This window comes from Pseudophryne corroboree, chromosome 8 (genome assembly GCF_028390025.1).
Source record: "Pseudophryne corroboree isolate aPseCor3 chromosome 8, aPseCor3.hap2, whole genome shotgun sequence".
In the NCBI taxonomy this organism is placed as follows: Eukaryota; Metazoa; Chordata; class Amphibia; order Anura; family Myobatrachidae; genus Pseudophryne; species Pseudophryne corroboree.
The window spans coordinates 289,376,149-289,403,419 of NC_086451.1; the positions used below are offsets into that span (position 1 = coordinate 289,376,149).

General features: G+C 49.6%; 1 long non-coding RNA gene across 1 annotated transcript in view; it reads right to left on the minus strand.

Annotated features, from left to right (window-relative positions):
• LOC134947724 (uncharacterized) overlaps positions 1 to 27,271 on the minus strand; it is a 213,698-nt gene that overhangs the window by 166,630 nt on the left and 19,797 nt on the right. The gene's annotated exons all lie outside the window — the stretch shown is intronic.

Consider the following 27,271-nt stretch of genomic DNA (forward strand, 5'->3'; position numbering starts at 1 on the left):
TACTGCGGTGTACACCGGCATAAAATCAATAGAGGCATGTCTAGCAAATGTTGATGTATTTGTGGTGACCCTTAACACATGCTTGGTATAAGAAAATAAGCTGTTTATTGTCAAATTATCTGTCATGCTGAAAGAAGGGTACTGATTCTTACATACGTATCTGTTTTGTTAGTGGTGTGTTATCTGTTGAAGCAAATTATATTATCAGAAATTTCAGAAGTGATTCCCCAGTAAAGAGGAAGAAGAAAATGCGTTCATTGGGTTACCCCAAAATAAAAAGAAATGTGATTGAATAACCCCTGTGTTGCTAACTCATTAAGCCTCCAGAATCCAGGAACCGGGGAGATCCCGCACCTCAACCAGGTACAGTACGGGTGGCTGAGTTGGGTGTGCTACAATTCCACTTATTAAACATTCAAAGGGGAAAAAACGAATGGGACACTCTGCAACATTACAATATAAACTAGCATTACACTTTGAGATGGGTCGGGTATGTAATCTAGGCAGTCAGGATCCTGACAGAAGACTGACATTGGAACTCCGAAGGCCAGAATCCTGACAGATGGCGGTAAGTATATTTACCCTACCCCTAACCCACACCTCCCTCAACCTAACTCTAACCTTCCACTCCCACTACCTAACCCTAACCTCCCCTCGTCCACATCCTAACCTTAACCTGCCCCACCCCTGCAGCCTTAACCCTCCACCTAGTGCCTAACCCCAACCCCTGTACTTACCTTTGGGATGCATTTGGATTCTGACTGTCGACATTCTGCTGTCGGTCTTATGACTGTCAGAGTTCCGACTGCTGGTATTTTGACCCCATCCCCTTTGAGAAAGTGAAGTTATTATAGCCATAATTGGATTTCATTGTGGAAGCTGATCCACCACACCAATGTGACCTGAAGTCAGATAAGCCCATATGTTAGCGTCCCAATCAATAAGTAACTGGAATAATGGGATTCACATTTTAAGCAGTGATAGAAAGCTGTGCACTCCCCACTGTGTATAATACATGCTGGGCACTAGGACCAAGGGAGGTCTGTCCTTCAACTGGATCACTACTGAGCATGTGCAGGGGCCATCTTGTGATTACTCTGTGTGAGACTGTTATGTGATATGGTGGAGACACAAGTCTCCATGCTTAGCTCCAGAGAGACCTGCATATAAAGCTGTTCCAGCGTCCCTGCTCTACTACCTGTTTGCAGTATACACTCACCGGTGAGCTGTGTGAAAACTTACTACGTTACAAGCTTTGTTCCATTACCTGTGCCTGTTAAACTTCAATAAAACAACAGCACTGGTTAAGTGACTGGGATGTCCATATTGTCACTATCATGCTTAGGTCTGTATGTGGATCTAGGTTTCAGACAAAAGTGGATTCTGGAATCAGTGTCCGGAAGCTGGCTGGCCTGATGTAGTTACTGCTCTTACCGGCTAGTACCCAGGAGTTGATGGAAACCCATGGCAGAGGCGCGGAGTCTAACACACCAGTGGTTTTCATAAGGGACTCCTGCAAAGGAGTTTGGCCTTTGCTGCACCCGTCGTGCAGTCTGCAGCCTTCTGACTGGGTCTCCCAGTACTGCTGTCAGAGTATCACGGATGAATGGAATAGTAGGAACCAGGGTGGTGGTGGATATCTGTTTGGATCTGTATTATTGGGTATCAGTCTGAAACCGATGATACAGGATATTGGACTGGAACCGATGATACAGGATATTGGACTGGAACCGATGATACAGGATATTGGACTGGAACCGATGGTACAGGATATTTGACTGGAACCGATGGTACAGGATATTTGACTGGAACCGATGGTACAGGATATTGGACTGGAACCGATGGTACAGGATATTGGACTGGAACCGGTGATACAGGATATTGGACTGGAACCGATGGTACAGGATATTGGACTGGAACTGATCATAGATTATATTGGACTAGAACAGATGATACAGGATATTGGACTGGAACCGATGGTACAGGATATTGGACTGGAATTGATGATAGATTATATTGGACTAGAACCGATGATAGATGATATTGGACTAGAACAGATGATAAAGGATATTGGATTGGAACCGATGATAGATGATATATTGGACTGGAACCGATGATAAAGGATACTGGATTGGTACCGATGGTACAAGATATTGGACTCGAACCGATGGTACAGGATATCGGACTCGAACCAATGATACAGGACATTGGACTCGAACCAATGAGGGGCCAGGAGTGCAGCGAGATGGTAATCTGCACTGGAGATGCTGAATAGGATTAATATCTGCAGGAGCTCTCACAGAATCACGCATAGGCTGTGTATAACATTGCACTGGCAGGTTCTGTGTGTAGGGATCTTTTATAACTCCTGGAATAGCAGGGATTGACTGCAGGTGTCAGAACGCTGCTCTCTTGTTTGGTTGTTGAGCAAGTCACCAGAATCAGACATGGCAGCACCCAGTAGCCAGCACTGGAGGGAATGCTGCACATGGAAGCCAGTGAGTATGTTAGAAGCTGCACTGAATCCCAGGAGATCTGTCACAGAGCCGGAGCAAGGAACGAGGAAGCAAGTAAGTAGGCCGGCGGCTGCACAGAATTTGTGACACATAGCTTGTGTAATCCATTGGTGTGTGCTGCAAGTAACACCTGCACACATCTGTGGTCATTCCGAGTTGTTCGCTCGTTGCCGATTTTCGCTATGCTGCAATCTGTTGCTAAATGCGCATGCGCATGGTACGCAGCACGCATGCGCTTAGTTATTTAACTAAAAACTTAACAGTTTTGCTGTTTGTGCGGCGCTTTTCAGTCGCTCTGCTGATCGGTGAGTGATTGACAGGAAAGGGGTGTTTCTGGGTGGTAACTGAGCGTTTTTCGGGAGTGTGCTAAAAAACGCAGGCGTGCCAGGTAAAAACGCAGGAGTGGCTGGAGAAACGGGGGAGTGGCTGGCCGAACGCAGGGCGTGTTTGTGACGTCAAACCAGGAACTAAACGGACTGAGGTGATCGCAATCTAGGAGTAGGTCTGGAGCTACTCAGAAACTGCAAAGAATTATTTAGTAGCAGTTCTGCTAATCTTTCGTTCGCTATTCTGCTAAGCTAAGATACACTCCCAGAGGGCGGTGGCCTAGCGTTTGCAATGCTGCTAAAAGCAGCTAGCGAGCGAACAACTCGGAATGACCACCATCATTCCCAACAGTTTGTTGTCAAAGACACAAGTAATGCAGATATGAACCGGCATTTTGATTTATTAATTACAACTACTAAAGATTTGTAACCAAGTGAATTATAATATACATACAGGGCCGGTTCCGGGGCTTCTTGCGCCCCGGGCGGCATTAGGGGGCGTGGCTTCATACAGGGGGCGTGGTCAGTTACGCCCCCTGTACTGTAGTAGGATGTGCGGTGCGCGATGACGTCATCGTGCACCACACAGCAAAGGTCCTCTCCACGAAGGAAAACTAGACGCTAAGCGTCTAGTTCCCTTCGTGGAGAGGACCATTGCTGTGCGCGATGACGTCAACGCGCACCGCACATCATTACAGTAAAGGTCCTCTCCACGAAGGGAAACTAGACGCATAGCGTCTAGTTTCCCTTCACAACGGGCAGCCGACGAAGGGAAACTAGACGCATAGCGTCTAGTTTCCCTTCACAGCGGGGCAGTGGGGGGCACAGCAGCAGCGGATCTTGCCATGGTGCGGCACCCTCCGGAAGGTGCCGGTGCCCTCCGGAAGGTGCCGGTGCCCTCCGGAAGGCGGCGCCCCGGGCAAAAGTCCTGCTTGCCCGTGGCAAGATCCGCTACTGTATACAAAACAAAGGGGTGGGTTACACAATTCCATAGTTTTCAATATAGAACACAATGCCACACTGCACTGACTAAATATAGAATACAATGCTACACTGCAGTAACTAAATTTAGAACACAATGCTAAAATAAAGTAAACTGCAGTCAATGTGATAGGAACACTTTTTAAAATACTAAGACCATAGCAATATTATATGCAAAAGAAATGTTCTGCTATGTAGTATTGGTATGGTATTTTACTTGATTAAAATTTGATTCTTTGGGGCATATTCATTATCACTAAAATGTCACAATTTCTACACTCCGCCGAAGTTGGAGAAATTGTGACACTCATCAAACTCCAGAAAAGTATTTTTTCCAGAGTTTGATGGTGAAACTGTTCGCCATCCTGAGATGGCGAACAGCTTCCGAATCTCTTCACAAGCTGCCGTTTACACAGAAACTTGTGAAACAGAGAAAAGAAGAAAAGGGGGGGGGGGGAACGGCTGCAAAGCGGTTCAGGCAACCCCGGTACTAAGGTGGCATCGGCGGACAGGAGCAGCAGCTGCGGCTGCATAGATTGTCCTGGAGGGGTGTTGCAGTATTGGTGCCGGCAGTAGGTAGAGCAAGGAGAAGCGGCTGCGGCTACATAGATTGTCCCGGCAGGGGTGCCACAATACCATGGAGCCAGCGGCGGGCGGGAGCATGGAGAAGCAGCTGCACTGAATGTCCCGGTGGGGGTGCAACGCCACTATGGTACCAGCAGCTGGGGGCGAGGTGCCGCGGATGCAGCTGTAAAGGGTGGCGGTGCGGTGTAGTGCCTAGTGCCGTGCAGGTGTGGACTCACTACTTACCAGGCGCCGCACCTTCTCACCTTCAGGTCACGGAACCTTCAATGGACCTGGAACCTTTAGTTGGACCCGGACACGACGATCCCCTTCCAGATGCAGATGACAGCTGAACTGGGGAGGAAAGGAGATAAATGAAGGAGTATCAACTCTTTTCTAAAGGGAAAGAGGATACTCCCAGCAAGGCGACGACCTTCACCGGTTAGGTGAAAATCATCATTGGCACAAAGACTCAGCCACCCAATTTTCACCAAACAGCGCTTTCACGCTGAGGTGTACTCTGGACCTCGCACGGCCGTGCTAGGTCCACCGAACCGGCGCTCAGGGGACAGACAGACAAAGGGACAGACGGACACAGATGATGCTCACCATTGCCAATCTTGCACTGCGATCTTCCTCTTCACTTACAGGTCCCTGTGTGGCAAACAAACAGCCATGCAGGGCCTATCTCTACAATAGTGTGCGTCCGCTACACTGGCTACATGAACAGAGCCCTTAAACTAGCTCAGGTGTATGTGGTGCAACACAACTATGCACAAACTGTAAACAAACTTTCTCTGACGTCCTAGTGGATGCTGGGTACTCCGTAAGGACCATGGGGAATAGACGGGCTCCGCAGGTGACTGGGCACTCTTAAAAGAAAGATTAGGTACTATATCTGGTGTGCACTGGCTCCTCCCTCTATGCCCCTCCTCCAGACCTCAGTAAGAATCTGTGCCCGGCCAGAGCTGGATGCACCTAGTGGGCTCTCCTGAGCTTACTAGAAAAGAAAGTATTTGTTAGGTTTTTTATTTTCAGTGAGATCTGCTGGCAACAGACTCACTGCTACGAGGGACTGAGAGGAGAGAAGCAAACCTACCTGCTTGCAGCTAGCTTGTGCTTCTAAGGCTACTGGACACCATTAGCTCCAGAGGGATTGAACAGAGGGCCCGACCTCGATCGTCCGTTCCCGGAGCCGCGCCGCCGTCCTCCTTGCAGAGCCAGAAGACGGAAGAACCAGGAGAAAATCGGCGGCTGAAGACTCCGGCCTTCAATAAGGTAGCGCACAGCACTGCAGCTGTGCGCCATTGCTCCCACAGCACACCACACGCTCCGGTCACTGGTGGGTGCAGGGCGCTGGGGGGGGGTGCCCTGGGCTGCAATAAGTATACCTTTTGGCAAATGTGCACATAATACAGTTATAAACTGTATATGTGCCTAATCCCCCGCCATTAACATTATTAAAAAAGCGGGAGAAGCCCGCCACGGAGGGGGCGGGGCTATCTCCCTCAGCACACCAGCGCCATTTTCTCTTCACAGCTCCGCTGGAACGACGCTCCCCAGGCTCTCCCCTGCAGTATACACTACAAGAAGGGTAAAAAAGAGAGGGGGGGCACATAAATTTAGGCGCAAAAGGTGATATAAGCAGCTATTGGGGGAAAATTCACTTTGTGTTAGTGTAAATCCCTCTATTATATAGCGCTCTGGTGTGTGCTGGCATACTCTCTCTCTGTCTCCCCAAAGGACTTTGTGGGGTCCTGTCCTCAGTCAGAGCATTCCCTGTGTGTGTGCGGTGTGTCGGTACGGCTGTGTCGACATGTTTGAGGATGCTTACGTGGAAGCGGAGCAGGAGCCGATAAGTGTGATGTCGCCCCCTGCGGGGCCGACACCAGAGTGGATGGATATGTGGAAGGTATTAACCGACAGTGTCAACTCCTTGCATAAAAGGTTCGATGACGTAACAGCTTTGGGACAGCCGGCATCTCAGCCCGCGCCTGCCCAGGCGTCTCAGAGGCCATCAGGGGCTCAAAAACGCCCGCTACCTCAGATGGCAGACACAGATGTCGACACGGAGTTTGACTCCAGAGTAGATGAGGATGAGACAAATGTACAGTCCAAAAGGGCCATCCGATGCATGATTACGGCAATGAAAAATGTGTTGCACATTTCTGACATTAACCCGGTTACCACTAAAAAAGGGTATTATGTTTGGGGAGATAAAGCAGCCAGTTACTTTTCCCCCATCTGATGAGTTAAATGAATTGTGTGAAGAAGCGTGGTGTTCCCCAGATAAGAAATTAGTGATTTCTAAGAGGTTACTAATGGCGTACCCTTTCCCGCCAACGGACAGGTTACATTGGGAAACATCCCCTAGGGTGGACAAGGCGCTCACACGCTTATCAAAAGTGGTGGCACTGCCGTCTCAGGACACGGCCGCCTTAAAGGAGCCTGCAGATAGAAAGCAGGAGGCTATCCTGAAGTCTGTGTATACACACTCAGGTACTATACTGAGACCTGCAATTGCTTCAGCATGGATGTGTAGTGCTGCAGCTGCTTGGTCTGATACCCTGTCAGATAACATTGATTCCCTTGACAGGGATACTATTTTGCTAACCATAGAGCATATTAAAGACGTCGTCTTATATATGAGGGATGCACAGAGGGACATTTGCCGGCTGGCATCTAGAATTAATGCAATGTCCATTTCTGCCAGGAGAGTATTATGGACTCGGCAGTGGACAGGTGATGCTGATTCTAAAAGGCACATGGAGGTTTTGCCTTATAAGGGTGAGGAATTGTTTGGGGACGGTCTCTCGGACCTCGTATCCACAGCAACAGCTGGGAAGTCGACTTTTTTACCTCAGGTTCCCTCACAGCCTAAGAAAGCACCGTATTATCTAGTACAGTCCTTTCGGCCTCAGAAAGGCAAGCGGGTCAGAGGCGCGTCCTTTCTGCCCAGAGGCAGGGGTAGGGGGAAAAAGCTGCACCAGACAGCCAGTTCCCAGGAACAAAAATCCTCCCCTGTTTCCACTAAGTCCACCGCATGACGCTGGGGCTCCACAGGTGGAGCCAGGTGCGGTGGGGGCGCGTCTACGGAACTTCAGCGACCAGTGGGTTCGCTCACAGGTGGATCTCTGGGTTCTACAAGTGGTATCTCAGGGATACAAGCTGGAGTTCGAGGCGTCTCCCCCTCGCTGTTACCTCAAATCAGCCTTGCCAGCTGCTCCCAAGGAAAGGGAGGTAGTACTGGCGGCAGTTCACAAGCTGTACCTTCAGCAGGTGATAATCAAAGTTCCCCTCCTTCAACAGGGACGGGGTTACTATTCCACAAAGTTTGTGGTACCGAAACCAGACTGTTCGGTGAGACCCATTCTAAATTTGAAATCCTTGAACACTTATATAAGGAAGTTCAAGTTCAAAATGGAATCGCTCAGGGCGGTTATTGCAAGCCTGGAAGAGGGGGATTTTATGGTGTCACTGGACATCAAGGATGCTTACCTACATGTCCCCATTTACCCACCTCACCAGGAGTACCTCAGGTTTGTGGTACAGGACTGTCATTACCAATTCCAGACGTTGCCGTTTGGTCTGTCCACGGCACCGAGGGTATTTACTAAGGTAATGGCCGAAATGATGATACTCCTTCGAAAGAAGGGAGTTATAATTATCCCGTACTTGGACGATCTCCTTATAAAGGCAAGGTCCAAGGAGCAGTTGTTAGTCGGAGTAGCACTATCTCGGGAAGTGCTACAACAGCACGGCTGGATTCTGAATATCCCAAAGTCGCAGCTGATTCCTACGACGCGTCTGCTGTTCTTGGGCATGATTCTGGACACAGAACAGAAGAAGGTGTTTCTCCCGTAGGAGAAGGCCCAGGAATTGTCATCTCTGGTCAGGGACCTCCTGAAACCAAAACAGGTGTCGGTGCATCACTGCACGCGAGTCCTGGGAAAGATGGTAGCTTCTTACGAAGCAATTCCCTTCGGCAGGTTCCATGCAAGGATCTTTCAGTGGGATCTGTTAGACAAGTGGTCCGGATCGCATCTTCAGATGCATCGGTTGATCACCCTGTCCCCGAGGGCCAGGGTGTCTCTGCTGTGGTGGCTGCAGAGTGCTCATCTTCTCGAGGGCCGCAGATTCGGCATTCAGGACTGGGTCCTGGTGACCACGGATGCAAGCCTCCGAGGTTGGGGGGCAGTCACTCAGGGAAGAAACTTCCAAGGACAGTGGTCGAGTCAGGAGACTTCCCTACACATAAATATTCTGGAACTAAGGGCCATTTACAATGCCCTGAGTCAAGCAGAACCCCTGCTTCAAAACCAACCGGTGCTGATTCAGTCAGACAACATAACGGCGGTCGCCCATGTAAACCGACAGGGCGGCACAAGAAGCAGGATGGCGATGGCAGAAGCCACAAAGATTCTTCGATGGGCGGAGAATCACGTGCTAGCACTGTCAGCGGTGTTCATTCCGGGAGTGGACAACTGGGAAGCAGACTTCCTCAGCAGGCACGACCTCCACCCGGGAGAGTGGGGACTTCATCCAGAAGTCTTTAAGCTGATTGTAAAATCGTTGGGAAAGGCCACAGGTGGACATGATGGCGTCCCGCCTGAACAAAAAGCTAAAAAGATATTGCGCCAGGTCAAGGGACCCTCAGGCGATAGCTGTGGATGCTCTAGTGACACCGTGGGTGTACCAGTCAGTTTATGTGTTCCCTCCTCTTCCTCTCATACCAAAGGTACTGAGGATAATAAGAAAGAGAGGAGTAAGAACTATACTCATCGTTCCGGATTGGCCAAGAAGAACTTGGTACCCGGAACTACAAGAAATGATCTCAGAGGACCCTTGGCCTCTGCCGCTCCGACAGGACCTGCTACAGCAGGGGCCCTGTCTGTTCCAAGACTTACCGTGGCTGCGTTTGACGGCATGGCGGTTGAACGCCGACTCCTAATGGAAAAGGGCATTCCAGATGAAGTCATTCCTACGCTGATTAAAGCTAGGAAGGATGTGACAGCAAAACATTATCACCGCATATGGCGAAAATATGTTGCTTGGTGTGAGGCCAGGAAGGCCCCAACAGAGGAATTTCAGCTGGGTCGATTTCTGCACTTCCTACAGTCAGGAGTGACTATGGGCCTAAAATTTGGATCCCTTGAAGTCCAGATTTTGGCCCTGTCTATTTTCTTTCAAAAAGAACTGGCTTCACTGCCTGCAGTTCAGACGTTTGTTAAGGGAGTGCTGCATATTCAGCCCCCTTTTGTGCCTCCAGTGGCACCTTGGGATCTCAACGTTGTGTTGGATTTCCTAAAATCACATTGGTTTGAGCCACTTCAGACCGTGGAGTTGAAGTATCTCACGTGGAAGGTAGTCATGCTGTTGGCCTTGGCCTCAGCTAGGCGTGTGTCAGAATTGGCGGCTTTGTCCTGTAAAAGCCCATATCTGATTTTCCATATGGACAGGGCAGAATTGTGGACTCGTCCCCAATTTCTCCCAAAGGTGGTATCAGCGTTTCATTTGAACCAACCTATTGTGGTGCCTGCGGCTACTCGGGACTTGGAGGATTCCAAGTTGCTAAACGTAGTCCAGGCCCTGAAAATCTATGTTTCCAGGGCGGCTAGAGTCAGGAAAACTGACTCGCTGTTTATCCTGCATGCATCCAACAAGCTGGGTGCTCCTGCTTCAAAGCAGACTATTGCTCGCTGGATCTGTAGCACGATTCAACTTGCACATTCTGCGGCTGGACTGCCGCATCCTAAATCAGTAAAAGCCCATTCCACGAGGAAGGTGGGCTCTACTTGGGCGGCTGCCCGAGGGGTCTCGGCTTTACAACTTTGCCGAGCTGCTACTTGGTCGGGATCAAACACTTTTGCAAAATTCTACAAGTTTGATACCCTGGCTGAGGAGGACCTTGAGTTTGCTCATTCGGTGCTGCAGAGTCATCCGCACTCTCCCGCCCGTTTGGGAGCTTTGGTATAATCCCCATGGTCCTTACGTAGTACCCAGCATCCACTAGGATGTCAGAGAAAATAAGAATTTACTCACCGGTAATTATATTTCTCGTAATCCGTAGTGGACGCTGGGAGCCCGTCCCAAGTGCGGACTTTCTGCAATACATGTATATAGTTATTGCTTAACTATAGGGTTATTGTTATGAGCCATCTGTTGAATGAGGCTCAGTTGTTGTTCATACTGTTAACTGGGTATAGTTATCACAAGTTGTACGGTGTGATTGGTGTGGCTGGTATGAGTCTTACCCTGGATTCCAAATCCTTTCCTAGTAGTGTCAGCTCTTCCGGGCACAGTTTCCCTAACTGAGGTCTGGAGGAGGGGCATAGAGGGAGGAGCCAGTGCACACCAGATATAGTACCTAATCTTTCTTTTAAGAGTGCCCAGTCTCCTGCGGAGCCCGTCTATTCCCCATGGTCCTTATGGAGTACCCAGCATCCACTACGGACTACGAGAGATAGAATTACCGGTGAGTAAATTCTTATTTTAAAACAAACACTTTGCCCTGCACGGTAACAACACGCATCACAATATAACAGAACAAGTTTAAATGGTTCTGTTCCCTACTTACTCTCTGGGGAGTGGGTGCCATACAGCCTACCTACCTCCCGTACAGTAACTTACCAGGGACTCAGGCCATGCAGGCCTGCCTACATCGGAGTGGCCTGGGCCTAGTGCCCAGCACCATCCTTTATTCACCTGGGGAGCACTCTTTTTATACTGGGCCTACTGCCCCCTAACTATGCACAGGCCAGAGGCCTGACTTTACCCTCGGTCCTAGCGCCTGCCTAACTTGGGGCCAGTTGGGTGACCTGGGCCTAATGCCCAGGATCACCTTATACACCTAAGCGGCTGTAAATGAACTAGGGCCTAATGCCCTCTAATGTAGCCACAGGTCAAATGCCTGATATTACCCCACGGGCCTAGTGCCGGCCTGCTGATCCACAGGCCTGTGGCCTGACTGTGCCCACGGGCCTAATGCCCGATCCCTGGTGGTCTAGGTAGGGGTAGCAGGGGCACCTTAGAAGAGCCTACCTGACCCGGCACCAGGGTGGGAGCTTCGTCAGCTCTTTTCTTCCCACCCCTGGTGGCCTCTCCAGCCTGCGCCTCACTCTTCTGCTGCTGGCCCGTCCTGGTTAGCGGCGCCGCCGTTGCTACACCGCTTCCAGCCACTGCCGGACATCTTCTCTGGCGCCGCCCGGGTCTTCAGGCCTCTTCTGCGACCACAGGATATGGTGCAGGGAACCAATATGCGGTCCCTGCACCGGACACCCGCCACTGCATTGATGTGCCCTGTGATACAGGGCACAGCTCCACACAGCAATTTAGTATATAATTTCCCGGTGGGTGAGGGGCCACGGCTGCAGAGCGATCTCTGCAGCCAGGCATCCCCCGGCAATATGGTGCTGGCACGGGAAGGGAGGAGACGGGGGCGCTGCGGCTGCAGACTGATTTCTGAAGACGGAGGGACCATCCAATAAGGTGCCAGCAGGGAGTCAGGGTGAGTGCTGCTGCAGTGCTCCAGTTTGCAGCCGGCAGCCTGAGTTGTAAATTATCACTTCCCGAAGAACTGCCTTTTCAAAAAGTCCAGTTTTTCGGAAGTGATCATTTTAAGAGGGGTCCTTGATAAATAATGAAAAAAATGTAAGAGAATGCAATGAGAATTTAAAACTAAAAATTCTCATTGCACAATTTTTTCATCATGAATATGCCTCTTTGAGAGATACTTTGATTGTATGGTAGTCCATTCAGTTTTGGTATTTTGAAGATTGTTTCTGTTCCTTATTTATTTTACTGTATTGATTTAATTATTGACATTATATAGCGCATATAAAATCAATAGTGCTTTACCGAGAATATTTGGCCAATCACATCAGACCCTTCCCCAGGGGAGCTTACAATCTATATTCTCTACCATATGTACCCACACATACACTTTCGGGTTAATTTGTTAGGTTGGGAGCCAATTAACCTACCAGATTAATTATGGATTGTGGGAGAGAAGCCACACAGTCATGGGGAGAATATACAAACTCCACACAGTTATGGCCTTGGTGGAAATCAAACTCATTACCTCAGTGCTGAGAGGCAGCAATGCTAACCATTACACCAACTGTGATGCACACTTCAAGTACATATAATTAGTCATTGCAGTGAAGTGATTATTTATTTAGATTATAGGGTGCTACAGACAAACCTTGGTACGGGATCCGGTCAGGATCCCGGCGGTCGGAATCCCTCCAGTTAGAATACCAACGCCAGAATCTCAAATACGGTCTCCAGCCCAGCGCCGGAATTCCAGCAGTCAGGATTCCAAACAATTATACACCGCCACGCCAGAGAGGTAAGCCGCAGGGGGATGATGGTGGTTAGGTTTAGGCTGCGGTGGGTGTGTTAGGGTAGGGTGCGCCATGGGGGGATGTTAGGTTTAGGCTGCAGGGAGGGGGGTTAGGTTTAGTTACCTCCATGGAGGGTTAGGCTGTGGTGAGGGGATGGTAGGTTAGGGATAGGCTGCGGGAAGGGGGGTTAAGTTTAGGCGCCACCATGGAGGGTTAGGCTGCTATGTGGGAGGGTTAGGTTTAGGCTATGGAAAGGGAGGGTTAGGGTTAGAGGCGGGATTCTGAATATCGAGATGCTGTGGTCGGTATTCTGGCCTCTCGACCTTCGGCAAATAATCCCAACCCTTTGGAACTATACATTTGTATTAACATTTGTGAGAGCTTCCCTGCTAACTCAGCAGTGTAAAACCCACCTATTATGTAAAGGATATCCATCATACAGTGCTGGATAATTTGTCATGAAGCATGTTTGGCTCAATAAAGCGGTAACATTTAGTATGAAAATTAGATTGTTAGCTCTACAGGGACAGTTAAGGTCCATACACACTGGCCGATTTTGAGCTCAAAGTAGCTCAGTTTTGGCGTTTGTGTATGGCCGGGTGATGAGCGGTGAGCGCTGATGCATCATCGCTGGCTGCCGCCGTCTGTCAGGCTCTTTGAACAGCCGAGTGAAGCACTTTCAACAGTCTCCTACTGTGGAAAGTGCTTCACCCCCACAGTGAACATCGCTGGGCACACTGAAAATCGCTCAGTGGGTATGCACTGAGCTATTTTCCTACCAGCGATGTTCACATCATCGCTGTGCATACACGTTGGGCAAAAACGCCCAGTGTGTATGCACCTTTACACTTGTGTCCGAATAAGAATATATACTTTACAGAGCTGTATATATTGTTACAAAAGGAGTAGTTTTAACATACGGGCCCTCATTCCGAGTTGTTCGCTCGCTAGCTGCTTTTAGCAGCATTGCAAACGCTAGGCCGCCACCCTCTGGGAGTGTATCTTAGCTTAGCAGAATAGCAAACCAAAGATTAGCAGAACTGCTAATAATAAGAATTTACTTACTGATAATTCTATTTCTCGTAGTCCGTAGTGGATGCTGGGAACTCCGTAAGGACCATGGGGAATAGCGGCTCCGCAGGAGACTGGGCACATCTAAAGAAAGCTTTAGGACTATCTGGTGTGCACTGGTTCCTCCCCCTATGACCCTCCTCCAAGCCTCAGTTAGGATACTGTGCCCGGACGAGCGTACACAATAAGGAAGGATTTTGAATCCCGGGTAAGACTCATACCAGCCACACCAATCACACCGTACAACTTGTGATATGAAACCCAGTTAACAGCATGATAACAGAGGAGCCTCTGAATAGATGGCTCACAACAAGAACCCGATTAGTTAACAATAACTATGTACAAGTATTGCAGACAATCCGCACTTGGGATGGGCGCCCAGCATCCACTACGGACTACGAGAAATAGAATTATCGGTAAGTAAATTCTTATTTTCTCTGACGTCCTAGTGGATGCTGGGAACTCCGTAAGGACCATGGGGATTATACCAAAGCTCCCAAACGGGCGGGAGAGTGCGGATGACTCTGCAGCACCGAATGAGAGAACTCCAGGTCCTCCTCAGCCAGGGTATCAAATTCGTAGAATTTTGCAAACGTGTTTGCCCCTGACCAAGTAGCTGCTCGGCAAAGTTGTAAAGCCGAGACCCCTCGGGCAGCCGCCCAAGATGAGCCCACCGTCCTTGTGGAATGGGCTTTTATTGATTTAGGCTGCGGTAATCCTACCGCAGAATGCGCCAGCTGAATAGTGTTACAAATCCAGCGCGCAATAGACTGCTTAGAAGCAGGAGCACCCAGCTTGTTGGGTGCCATCAGGATAAACAGCGAGTCAGTTTTCCTGACTCCAGCCGTCCTGGAAAAATAACATTTTCAGGGCCCTGACTACGTCCAGCAACTTGGAATCCTCCAAGTCCCCAGTAGCCGCAGGCACCACAATAGGTTGGTTCAAGTGAAAACCTGAGACCACCTTCGGGAGAAACTGAGGACGAGTCCTCAACTCTGCCCTATCCATATAGAAAATCAGATAAGGCCTTTTACATGACAAAGCCGCCAATTCTGACACACGCCTGGCCAAGGCCAAGGCCAACAGCATGACCACTTTCCACGCGAGATACATTAGCTCCATGGTTTTAAGTGGCTCAACCAATGCGACTTTAGGAAATCCAACACCACGTTGAGATCCAAAAAGTGCCACAGGAGGCACAAAAGGAGGCTGAATATGTAGTACTCCTTTAACCAAAGTCTGAACTTCAGGCAGTGAAGCCAGTTCTTTCTGGAAGAAAATCGACAGAGCCGAAATCTGGACCTTGATGGACCCCAATTTGAGGCCCAAACGTCACCCCTGCTTGCAGGAAGTGCAGGAATCGACATAGTTGAAATTCCTCCGTCGGGGCCTTCATGGCCTCCCACCAAGCAACAAATTTTCGCCAAACGCGGCGATAATGTCTTGCGGTGACATCCTTCCTGGCTATGATCAGGGTAGGGATGACTTCCTTCGGAATACCCTTTTCCTTTAGGATCCGGTGTTCTACCGCCATGCCGTCAAACGCAGCCGCGGTAAGTCTTGGAACAGACAGGGTCCCTGCTGCAGCAGGTCTTGTCTGAGCGGCAGAGGCCAAGGGTCCTCTGCCAGCATCTCTTGAAGTTCCGGGTACCAAGCTCTTCATGGCCAATCCGGAACCCCGAGTATGGTTTTCACTCCTCGCCTTCTTATTATTCTCAGTACCTTGGGTATGAGAGGTAGAGGAGGAGACACATAAACCGACTGGTACACCCACGGTGTCACTAGAGCGTCCCCAGCGATCGCCTGAGGGTCCCTTGACCTGGCGCAATATCTTTTCAACTTCTTGTTGAGGCGGGACGCCATCATGTCCACCCGCATTTGGAAAACTTCTGGATGAAGTCCCCATTCTCCTGGGTGTAGGTCGCCCATCGGAGAATCCTTGTGGCTTCTGCCATCGCCATCCTGCTTCTTGTGCCGCCCTGTCTGTTTACATGGGCGACCGCCGTGATGTCGTCTGATTGGATCAGTACCGGCTGGTTCTGAAGCAGGGGCCTTGCTTGGCTTAGGGCATTGTAAATGGCCCTTAGCTGCAGAATATTTATGTGAAGCGAAATCTCCTTGGAAATTTCTTCCCTGTGTGACTGCACCCCAGCCCCGAAGGCTGGCATCCGTGGTCACCAGGACCCAGTCCTGTATTCAGAATCTGCGGCCCTCTAGTAGATGAGCCCTCTGCAGCCACCACAGCAGCGACACCCTGTTTCTTGCTGGCAGGGTTATCCGCTGTTGTATCTGTACATGGGACCCGGACCATTAGTCCCACAGGTCCCACTGGAACATCCTTGCGTGGAGTCTTCCGAATGGAATTATGCTTCGTACGAAGCTACCATTTTTCCCAGGACTCGTGTGCATTGATGTACCGACACCTGTCCTGGTTTTAGGATGTCTCTGACTAGAGATGACAACTCCTCTGCTTTTTCCACTGGAAGAAACACTCTTTTCTGGTCTGCGTTCAGAAACATTCCCAGGAACAGAAGACGTGTCGTCGGGACCAGCTGTGACTTTGGAATATTGAGAATCCAGTCGTGCTGTTGTAGCACTTCCCGAGAGAGTGCTACCCCCACTACCAACTGTTCTTTGGACCTCGCCTTTATCAGGAGATCGTCCAAGTACGGGATAATAAAAACTTCCTTCTTGCGAAGGAGTATCATCACTTCGGCCATTACCTAGGTAAAGACCTTCGGTGCCGTGGACAACTCCAACGGCCGCGTCTGGAACTGATAGTGACAGTCCTGTACCACATATCTGAGGTACTCCTGGTGAGGGGGGTAAATGGGGACATGCAGGTACGCATCCTTGATGTCCAGGGAGACCCTGTAATCCCCCTCGTCCAGGCTCGTAATAACCGCCCTGAGCGATTCCATCTTGAACTTGAATCTTCTGATATAAAAGTTCAAGCATTTTAATTTCAAGATGGGTCTCACCGAACCGTTGCGGTACCACAACCACTGTGGAATAGTAACCCCTTCCTTGCTGAAGGAGGGGCACCTTGACAATCACTTGTGATTATAGTGTTGAATATCCACCAACACCGTCTTCCTGGCAGAGGGAGGTGCCGGTAAGGCAGATTTTAGGAAACGGCGGGGGGAAGAACGTCTCGAACTCCAGCCTGTACCCCTGAGATACTACTTGAAGGACCCAGGGATCCATGTGAGAGAGCCCACTGTCCGCTGAAATATCTGAGACGGGCCCCCACCGTACCCGGGTCCGCCTGAGCAGCCCCAGCACCATGCTGTGGACCTACCGGACGCAGGGAGGACTTCTGCTCTTGGGAACTAGCTGTGTGTTGCAGCTTTTTCCTCTACCTTTGCCTCTCGGCAGAAAGGATGATCCTCTAGCCCTCTTGCTTTTCTGGGGCCGAAAGGACTGTACTTGATGATACGGTGCTTTCTTTTGTTGTGGGGTAGCCTGTGGCAAAAAACTCAATTTCCCAGCAGTAGCTGTGGAAACGAGGTCTGAAAAACTATCCCCAAACAGTTTTACCCCCTTATAGGGCAACTTCCATGTGCCGATTCGAGTCGGCATCGCCTGACCATTGCCAAGTCCATAACCCCGTCTGGCGGCAATGGACCTAGCGCTTATTTTTGATGCCAGCCGGCAAATATCCCTCTGTGCATCACGCATGTATAAGACCACGTCTTTTATATGCTCTATTTTCAGCAAAATATTGTCCCTATCCATAGTTATTTTCCGACAGGGAATCTGACCACGCAGCGGGAGCACTGCACATCCATGCCGAAGCAGCGGCTGGTCGCAATATAATGCCCTAGTGTGTGACCATATCTTATAGGGTAACCTCCTGCTTTCTATCAGCAGGTTCCTTCAGGGCGGCCGTACCCGGAGACGGTAGTGCCACCTTTTCTGATAAGCGTGTAAGCGCTATATCTACCCTATGGGGTGTTTCCCCGCGTGACCTATCCTCTGGCGGGAAAGGGTACGCTGCCAATAACCTTTGTAGAGATTATCAATTTCTTACCGGGGGAAGACCACTCTTCCTCACACACCTCCTTTAATTTCTCAGATGCAGGAAAAACTACTAATAGTTTTCTCTCACCAAACACAATACCCTTTTATGTAGTACCTGGGGTATAATCATAAATGTGTAATACATTTTCATTGCCTCAATCCTGTAACGGGTGGACCTATTTGGAGGGTACACCAGTCTCATCGATGTCGACACTGGAGTCAGTATCCGTGTCGACATCTGTGTCTGTTATCTGAGGTAGCGGGCGATTTTAGAGCCCACCATGACATTTGAGACGCTGGAACAGGCACAAGCTGAGTAGCCGGCTGTTCCGTGTCGTCGACCTTTTATGTAAGGAGTTGACACTTTCACGTAATCCTTCCATAAGTTCAACCACACCGGTGTCGACCCCGCAGGGGGTGACAACATATTTACAGGCATTCGCTCCGCCTCCACCTCATTATCCTCCACATACCTGTCGACACAGCCGTACCGACACACAGCACACACACAGGGAATGCTCTGATAGAGGACAGGACCCCACAAAGCCCTTTGGGGAGACAGAGGGAGAGTATGCCAGCACACACCAGGGCGCTATATATCACAGGGATAGCACCTATAAAAAAGTGTTTTCCCTTATAGCTGCATATATATTGTATACTGCGCCTAAATTGTGCCCCCCCCCCTCTCTTTTTAACCCTTTCTGTAGTGTATTAACTGCAGGGGAGAGCCAGGGAGCTTCCCTCCAACGGAGCTGTGAGGGAAAAATGGCGCCAGTGTGCTGAAGGAGATAGCTCCGCCCCTTTTTCGCGGACTTTTCTACCGCATTTTTATGGATTCTGGCAGGGGTTAATGTACATCCATATAGCCCTGGGGGTTATATGTGATGTATTTTTGCCAGCCAAGGTGTTAATATTGCTGCTCAGGGCGCCCCCCCCCAGCGCCCTGCACCCATCAGTGAGGTGTGCATGAGGAGCAATGGCGCACAGCTGCAGTGCTGTGCGCTACCTTGATGAAGACTGATGTCTTCTGCCGCCGATTTTCCGGACCTCTTCTTGCTTCTGGCTCTGTAAGGGGGCCGGCGGCGCGGCTCTGGGACCGGACTCCGAGGCTGGGCCTGTGTTCGATCCCTCTGGAGCTAATGGTGTCCAGTAGCCTAAGAAGCCCAAGCTGGCTGCAAGCAGGCAGGTTCGCTTCTTCTCCCCTTAGTCCCTCGATGCAGTGAGCCTGTTGCCAGCAGGTCTCACTGAAAATAAAAAACCTAAAACTAACTTTTATCTAAGAAGCTCAGGAGAGCCCCCTAGATTGCACCCTGCTCGGTCGGGCACAAAAATCTAACTGAGGCTTGGAGGAGGGTCATAGGGGGAGGAGCCAGTGCACACCAGATAGTCCTAAAGCTTTCTTTAGATGTGCCCAGTCTCCTGCGGAGCCGCTATTCCCCATGGTCCTTACGCAGTTCCCAGCATCCACTAGGACGTCAGAGAAAAATAATTCCTTGCCGTTTCTGAGCAGCTCCAGACCTACTCCTAGACTGCGATCAGCTCAGTCCGTTTAGTTCCTGGTTTTACGTCACAAACACACCCTGTGTTCGGCCAGCCACTCCCCCGTTTCTCCAGACACTCCCGCATTTTTCCCTGACACGCCTGCGTTTTTTAGCACACTCCCGGAAAACGCTCAGTTACCACCCAGAAACACCCCTTTCCTGTCAATCACTAACCGATCAGCAGTGCGACTTAAAAGCGCCGCGGGATGAACAGCAAAACTGCTAAGTTTTTAGTTAAATAACTAAGCGCATGCGCTCTGCATACCATGCGCATTTAGCAACAAATCGCAGCATAGCGAAAATCGGCAACGAGCGCACAACTCGGCATGAGGGCCACTGTTCCTTTAATTGCTTCTTCTTGTGCAAATTCGATGGACTGCAAAAAGTAAAGAGAATTACCCCAAACAGTTATGGTAATGTCCTTGTAACCTGTTTTGCTTCATAAAGCCTGAGATACACTTGTGGAAGTGACAAGTAACCAAGCGGGAAATGTATAATCTATTTCCTTTGAGGTGTGCAAGAGAACGCCCAGTGACTGAAGAACAACAGCCCAAGAGAACAAATGATAAGTATACTTGTATAATGAAATGTTTTCAATTGAAAACTGTTGTCAGTGTCTGTAAACAACTTAGTGAAATCCTCTAATATGCCCTTAATTACACTCCACGTCAGCTCCGCGCCTTTCCAGATTCTGTGTAAACAGAGCCACACCCGCACATCTTACACATACTGCAGACATTCCCAGGGAGCAGGCTGTAAGGTTATAATAGTAACATGAGAGGATGAGGATGTGTGAAAGTAGCATACTGTCTTTACACATAATGTGGGGAGGTTTATCCTTAATATACGACAGGCGGCTCTTTTTCATCCAACTTGTTTTCCAGTTGTAGAAAATTATGTTAAGTGGAAGGAGATGTCTGCTGTTACATTAATGTTTATGTCGTTTTAATATAGGCTAAAAAGTAATTTTACCCTACACAGTTTAAAAACTAATGATGTACTTCTCAATGGGCAGAACACAGTAAAATAGTCACACGCATACACATGACTAGTTACATAGGTAAAAGCTCTGGCGGCAACATGTGTCGGTACTGTCAGTCCAAAAAGTACCAATGATTGCAAAATATTTCCACTGTACTGTACCATATGCCATCTTGAATGGAGTACAAACGGGCAGGACATGCACATACTGCCCCTGTAAGCTGTCCTACTTAGTAAATATGTTTACACTAGGTGCTTCATCGCGCCCCACGGGCGCTCTTCACACCGTCGGAAGGGGCTACGCCCCCTTAACTCCTGCACGCCTTTCTGGTGTTCAATCTATGGAGTATTACCTGCATTCCTAGTTTTGTTAGTGTTTGAATATTGCACAATGACAGGGCGTCCGATGGTGAAGGGGGCGTAGTCCCTTGCAACAGGAAGGGGTTTGGGGAGTGGGGACCGCGGATGGGGGAGGGGGTATGAAGGCGTTGTGGGTGGGGTAGGAGCAGGGGTGTCGCAGGTGGGGGATGGCAGCTGCAGGGCTGTTGCGGATGGAGGAGGGGTTTCGAAGGCGCTGCAGATGGGGAAGGGGTGGGTGCGAGTGTGCAGTGGATGGGGGAGGTGTCCAGGGGGCGCGGTGGGTGGGGGAGGGGTGGATGCGGGGGTAACGTGGGTGGGGGAGTGGCGGGTGCGGTGCTGTTGCGAATGGTGTAGGCGATGCGGATTGGGAAGGGCCTGCTGCGTGGGTGGGGTAGGGGATCCAAAGGTGCAGCGGGCGGGGGAGAGCCAGATGCGGGGTGTGGCGGATGGGGGAGGGGCTGCTGCAGATGGGGGAGGGGTTTGGAAGACACTGCGGGTGGGGTAGGGGGTCCGAAGGCGCAGTGGGTTGGGGTGCCACGGGTGGTGGAGGGGCAGGTGCGGGGGTTTGCAGGGGATGGGGAGGGGTCCAGGGGCGCTGCAGGTGGTGGAGGGGCAGATATCAGTGCACAGAGTCTCTGTGGTAGTTAGTGAGGGTTGGTGATGGTGTAAGAGGGGTGAAGGCCAGTACACAAACAGGCAGTTAGAGAGCAGGATGAGGGTGACAGGGCATAGTGACGGGGAGTACTTAGCAGATATAGGGGTGGGCTACAGGTGTGATGTCACAGTGTGTGTACCTTTGCTCTCATGTGTGAGGTATGTGTGAGGTATGTGTGAGGTAAGGATGTGCGGGTCGTGGTGGCCACTAACCTCCAGGCTGCTGCTGTGAGATGGTGACTGCAGAGGGAGGGAGCTCAGACCCAGCAGCAATGGGTCGTGGTCAGCATTCCTTCCTGGCCCCGTTCCGCCGCACACTGTCCGCCCCGTCTGACGGGCGTCATTCCTCCATCCTGCATGGCAGCGTCAGCTGCTGTGATCGCGGAGCATAGGTAAGCGTCCGGAGCCCTGTGGGCGGGCAGGCATGGTGTTTCCCTGGAGAGGTGCGGCGCGCGTCCTTAGGCTGCAGACGGAGGGAGCACCGTCCCAGCAGCAATGTTGATTAGTGCGTGTCCCGTCCTGGCGCTGTCCCGCTGCACATGCTCCGCACCGCTTGCCGCTGAGCATGGCAGCCCTTGTCTGTATGCTGCAGATGCTGATCTAGCGGTGCCTGAGCTAGCGCCCTCTCCCTGGGGTGTGGGTGTCAGGCGGCAGGTATGGTGTGTAGGTGGGAGAGGAGCTGCGGGCGGCGACTCGCTGCCTGCAAGTACCCTCCATATCAGCGCTGTTCCCTTCCCTGCAGATAGTGTCAGTGGCCGTGGTGTACTTTTGCTACTGGTGGCCAGGGCCGGTGCTAGGGTGTTCGGCGCCCCCCTGCAAACTATGAATTTTGCGCCCTCCCATATTCCTTTGTAGTGCATCGGGAAAAGTGGTGTGGTCTCACAACTAAGGGGCATGGCCACACAATAGTACCCCCATTTAAAATTACGCCACAATGTAGCACAATCTTATTCATCTTATACGTAATGCCCCACCCGTAGTAGTAGCGTCCTTATACGTAATGCCCCACCCGTAGTAGTAGCGTCCATATACGTAATGCCCCCCCAATAGTAGTAGTGTCCTTATACATAATGCCCCCCCAGTAGTAGTAGCAGTTATATGTAATGCTCCCCAACAGTAATAGTAGCGTCCTTATACATAATGCCCCCCCAGTAGTAGTAGCATCCTTATACATAATGCCCCCCCAGTAGTAGTAGCATCCTTATACATAATGCCCCCCCAGTAGTAGTAGCGTCCTAATACATAATGCCCCCCCAATAGTAGTAGTGTCCTTATACATAATGCCCCCCCAGTAGTAGTAGCAGTTATATGTAATGCCCCACAACAGTAATAGTAGCATCCTTATACGTAATGCCCCACCCGTAGTAGTAGCGTCCTTATACGTAATGCCCCCCAGTAGTAGTAGCAGTTATATGTAATGCCCCCCAACAGTAATAGTAGCGTCCTTATACGTAATGCCACCCCTGTAGTAGTAGCATCCTTATACATAATGTGCCCCCAGTAGTAGTACCGTCCTTATACATAATGCCCCCCCAGTAGTAGTAGCATCCTTACATGTAATGCCCTCCCAGTAGTAGTAGCACCGTCCTTATACATAATGCCCCCCAGAAGTAATAGAGTCCTTATACATAATGCCCCCCCCAGTAGTAGCGTCCTTATATGTAATGCCCCCCGGTATTAGTAGCCTCCTTATACGTAATGCCCCCCCATAGTAGTAGCGTCCTTATACGTAATGCCCCCCCATAGTAGTAGCGTCCTTATACGTAATGCCCCCCCATAGTAGTAGCGTCCTTATACGTAATGCCCCCCCATAGTAGTAGCGTCCTTTTACGTAATGCCCCCCCTATAGTAGTAGCGTCCTTATATGTAATGCCCCCCAGTATTAGTAGCCTCCTTATACGTAATGTCCCCCTATAGTAGTAGCGTCCTTATACGTAATGCCCCCCCATAGTAGTAGCGTCCTTATACGTAATGCCCCCCCTATAGTAGTAGCGTCCTTATACGTAATGCCCCCCCATAGTAGTAGCGTCCTTATACGTAGTGCCCCCCTATAGTAGTAGCGTCCTTATACGTAATGCCCCCCCATAGTAGTAGCGTCCTTATACGTAGTGCCCCCCTATAGTAGTAGCGTCCTTATACGTAATGCCCCCCCATAGTAGTAGCGTCCTTATACGTAGTGCCCCCCTATAGTAGTAGCGTCCTTATACGTAATGCCCCCCCCTATATTAGTAGCGTCCTTGCATGTAATGGCCCCCCCAGCAGTGGCGTCCATAAAGTGCGCACACACAGACATACCTCACACACACACAATTCACACATATATACAAACACACACCCCACCATATATACACACACACCCACTATATGTATACACACACACACACACACACACACACACACACACCATATATACACACACACCCCACCATATACACACACACACACACACACACACACACACCCCACTATATATACACACACACACACACACACCCCACCATATATATATACACACACACACACACACACACACACACACACACACACACACACACACACACACACACACACACACACCCACTATATATATATACACACACACACACACACACACACACATACACATTTCTCTCTCACCCTCCACTTACCAAGTCTGGCTGGCCGTCACTGCAATGCTGATTCCACCACTGTTCAGCTGTCTGGTTCCGTGTAGCTCCGCCCCTCTATTCCGTGTAGCTCCGCCCCCTCGTGACACCGTAGCTCCGCCCCCTTGTCGGGACCCGCACAGCCTGCTGTCACAGGTGATTGGAGGGGGAGGAAGGACAGGCACAGCAGCCGGCAGCTGGTGGCCATCCTCACCTCCTATACTGTAAGGTAGGGTCTTGCACCTGACTGCTGCTGGCACTGGGTATGGGGTAGCTCCCTGCAGCAGATGCAGTTGACTCCGCCCAGCTCTGTGACTCCGCCCAGCGTTACGGGCACAGAGTCACAGATTAAGGCAAATATATAGGAGATAATTAAAAGTAAAAAAAGTCTTAGTGGCTTTTACTTTATGATTCTATTGAATTGGCTATCAGCAAATGAGGGCTTATCGGCCCCTGCAAGAGGCCTGAGATGTGGTTGGAGTTGCTATCACTGCTGGTACCTTGGAATTAGCAGAGATAGCTCTGTATGGTAATGCAATGGAAGGCATCTATTACAATCAGTAGTGATCTATTACAAGCAGTAGTGATCTGACTTGCATCCTAGAACGCAGCATCGGATCTCCCACTCACCATCGTTCGACTTGCAGCACCCATGTTGTGGCACAAGCCACTCGTCTCAAAAGCCAGGGAATCTCTGTCCTAAACGGCAATGGCACACCTCCATTTTCACAAATAGAGCCTGGCGCCGCCCCCTCCCCACCCCCAGATGGTAGCAGACTGTCACTATCTGTCAGTCTACTGCCATCCTGCTACCTTCATTTCAGGACCCATTCGTGCACACGCACGATAATGTACCGATAATCAGTACTTTGTGCATCTTGTAGCAGCTGCTACAGAATCTGAATAACCCCCGTATCACAATTTGAAACCCTAGTGACAGAGACACATAATTGCAGACGATAGTGAGGTATAGACGATGTGGTGCTCAGGTGATCAGAATGCTGTGTAGTCGATTTCGTAGTTGGACAGTCTGGGTCTGATGCACAGTCGAACAAGGTAAAATCCATAGGGATTAAGAAAACCAACGTCACATAGTTCAAAGTCAGTGCACGACTGATTATACACAGCACAGGTAATCACAGATAGGTATCCGGATGATACATCAATGATTCTGTAACACTGTATATTGAATGAAATAAATGATTTGTTTATGGTTTAATACAGCATATAAGTATACTTGATGTATTGATGTTTTTATAGTTTTTTTTGTGTATAATAATATTATATATATATAAGTTTATTCATTGTGGTAAATATTGGGCATGAGGGAATGCAGAGACTTTTCTGGAAGCTCTCGTGCGAGACTGTGTGAGGGAGCTCGAGCCGCGCTGTGGGAGACGACGAGAGCGGGACAGTTGGAAGGCGCTCGAGCCGTGCTGGGTGAGACGGAGAGAGGAGGAGAGGGTGACGAAGCTGGAGCCGCGCTAAAACAAAGACGGAGATCGGAGAAGGAGGATCGGCTGTATCAAAGCTACTCCTGTAACCCGGAGCCGCTTGGATGGTACTATAACCCCACATTATTGCCCCCACAAAGACACTCACCCTGAGAGGAGGGAAAAGAGGAAGGGGTGGTGGTAGTGTACCTGAGAGCGGAGGGTTCCGATAACTGCCTACGTCTGAGGGGGAGGCTTCACGACACAGGTCTAGAAGATGAGAGGAATGTCTGAGCAATAAATGGAGAACGCTCTGGACTGATCCGCCTACAGGGAGGTGAGAAACCCTCACAAACAGTGACAGAGTAAGGAGGCTGTAACCTACTACCCATAAAGAAAAAAAAAATAGATTGTATTCTACTTGGCCAGAGAAGGGCATTATACAGAAGGGAGTTTACTATCTCATCCTGTGCAGAGACATGATAAGGACAGGGATTTTTGTTATAACCTTCATCTACAGCAGGTAACCTTCACTACAGGGTGTTTTATGAATACTATAAATCTAAGTGACAGTCTACTGTACAAATGGACAAGAATATGTGACTTTGCATAATTGCATAATCTAGTCAGGGAAGAAATTCAGTCAGAGTTATTACCTCTATACAGTGCAGCCCATTCACCACTGATAATTGGGAACCCATGTATCGTTGTTACTTCCAGCTCCCAGTCAATGGCTAACAATTATTAACATTTGGATGTATTCCACATAGTATCCTATTTAAAGTGGCAGTAATCGGAATCCGGACTCTGAGAAGTGGCCGCGGAGAGCTGGAAGCACCTCAGGAGCATTATCCTGCTGAGCAGCTCTAGATGTATGAGCTGTCTAACGAAGGTCTGCTTTCCAGGTACAGCAAGGTCTTTACGAGGGAGTAATTGTTGTGAAGCCTCACAGTAGGGGGAGGACAATAGAGCAACCAACTTTTAATTAGCAGCGTCTGCCAGAATAGCAACTACATCTCAGGGAGAGAGACTTATTGGGCTGGGAGGAGATTTCACTGTCCAACCGGGACACTGCCTTACTGAGAATAATTTCAAAATCTGTATCATAGGTAGATTTGAGTCAACCCTTATCCATTTCAATCCCCACGGGCATAAAGTAGATCCAACATAGCCCTCGGATTGGGGAATGTATCGATACTAGTAATCACCCTCAGGTATATATTATTATTGGAGGAGCCACCTCGCTGTAGGTAGTCCCGGCAAGGGAACCTTCTATAATAGACGTCTGCAATATCTTCCTCGATAAGGGGTTTAACCAAAACAATATACAGATATATACTGTAACTTAATAAGCTGCTCGGGTATGAGAAATGACCTGTTGAACTCATTCAACTTTATTGTGTTGATGAATTAATTTGGATTGTAGAGGACCGGGACTACTATACCACAATCCTTCACCCAGAGGATCTGCAGTAATTGTGGATCAATACAGGTAATATCCATTAGCATCAAAGAGACAATTACTAGTGAGTACACGGATTGTGCCATATCTCTTACTGAGAATCTATGATATATATCTATATATACGAACTTCAACAATTTGTGGAAACTATATAGCCAGTGGAATATCTACTCCTCATCGTCACCCCACACTCTCCGCTACTATTTATTATATTCTCCAGGGCCCCAACGTGTGCACCAACGAAACATTAGAGGAGAGAGAACATAAGAATAATAAGCGTAGTAATGTCACCCCATAACGGGTATAGGTAATATTGTGAGGTCCCAGGGTTTTTTTTTTTGTATAACCGGTTCCACATGTTTTTTGTAA